We start from the raw sequence: 1,690 nt of genomic DNA, 5'->3' as shown, positions 1-1,690 counted from the left end.
TGGGAGTCAAGGTCAAGAGCACAGAGTGAGCCAGTTGTAAGCACTTAAAGACCTGAAGGACACTGGTCTAAGGAGATAGATGGAGCCAGCTGATGGGCCTCCAGAATTTTCTGAGCAAGTGTGAACATGATCAGGTCTGTCTTATAGCAAGGTTATGCTTAGAGAAATGGATGTTTTATTGGGGCAACGAGTTTAAGATGGTTTATTGGGCAAAGTGTATGAGTTTGAACAAAGATCAAGAGAGCAATGGTAAAGAGGAAGCATGAAGACTGGAGCCGGGGCAGGGAGACACCTGATGTGGCTCCCACTGATCGATCCCTGCCTCCTGGTACCCTCACTACCTTGTGGTTCCCCACTAGTATTCACCACTTCATGCTCAAGTCTAATGAACAGAATGTTGCACACGTGATGCAATGTCACTTTCCAGACTAGGTTATACAGACTGGGGCTTTTGACTCACTGGCAACCTCCCCTCAACCTCTCTACTGGCAACCTCCCCTCAACCTCTCTAGCTGGCATATTCTCTCTTGCTGGCATATTCTCTCTTGCTCACTCTGATAAAGCTGGCTATCATGTTAGGAGAAGCTCTGTGAAGAGGCCCATGTGGCAAGGAATCAAGGGAGGCCTCGGGCCAACAGCTCATGAAGAACAGAGGCCTCAGTCCAACAACCCATAAGGAACTGTTTCCTGCCAACAACCACAGCAGTGAGTTTTGAAGCCAGTCCTCCCCAGTTGAGCCCTGAGATGACCGCAGCCTTGTGAGAGACATGGGGCCAGAAGGCCTGCTAAGCCGTGCCAGGATCCCCAGCCCACAGAAACTGTGAAGTATTAAATAGTACACGTGTGCTGCTTAAAAGTGGTTGTTTCAGGCCAATTTGTTACATGGCCATAGATAACTAATACAGACAAAGATCAGAGCATGAAAAATGGAAACTGTGATAGATATCACCTGGTGAGAAGTAGGTGAAGTGAGTAATTGAAAAGACTGCAGGAGAAGAAAGAGAAGTCATAGGGGTATTGAGAAAAGCACGGGCTCTGGGGCAAGACCGCCTGCCTTCAAGTTCCTGCTCTGCCCCTTGCTAACTGTGTGACTCTGGGCAAGTCGTTTCAGTGCTCTGAGCCTCAGTTTCTTCATCTGTAAAATGGGGATGTAAGAATAACTACTTGACACATCTCCAACCTTTTCATTTAGGACCTGCCTCAGCATCTGGTGCAGGGGTCAACAAACAGCACACTGCCCAGCAGACATTCACTGTGGCGCTTCTAGAAGGCCCAGTTTGCAGCTTTATGCCAGCAGGGACAAGATTCAAGTGCTTAGAGCAATTTCCTTGCATCCTATGAAGTCTTCACTGGTCCTGGGTGAGGGAACGTGCCTCATGGCCCAGTTCAGGGGAAGTGGATCTGTGCAATTCTGACCTGTCTGCCCTGGTTCCTTCCCCTGGCAGCACCTCTGGGTGCAGTTTTCTCCCAGGGAAGCTAAGTGACCTGCACAGAAAGTGAGACTATAACCTTGGCCTCCTTAATATTGTGCTTTGACTGTGCAGAATAAGCCAACTTAAATAGACTTTTTCAGAGTCAAGCCCAGTCTCTAAAGAGCTAGAGCCTGAATTTGCCTCCAAAGCCGGCTCTCAATAGCATGAAACACAGTTCTTATTTCCAAAACCAAGGGACAAAACCAGAGATGAGATTG

At 48.2% G+C, this 1,690-nt stretch overlaps 1 protein-coding gene across 1 annotated transcript in view; it reads right to left on the bottom strand.

Moving 5' to 3' along the window:
- The window catches only part of MAMLD1 (mastermind-like domain containing 1), a 61,790-nt gene that overhangs the window by 39,748 nt on the left and 20,352 nt on the right, over nucleotides 1-1,690 (bottom strand). The window lies entirely within an intron of this gene.

Source organism: Bison bison, unplaced genomic scaffold (assembly GCF_000754665.1).
Source record: "Bison bison bison isolate TAMUID 2011002044 unplaced genomic scaffold, Bison_UMD1.0 scf7180017864529, whole genome shotgun sequence".
Classification (NCBI taxonomy): Eukaryota; Metazoa; Chordata; class Mammalia; order Artiodactyla; family Bovidae; genus Bison; species Bison bison.
The sequence above is the reverse complement of the archived record's forward strand: the minus strand, read 5'-3'. Positions and strand labels throughout refer to the sequence as shown.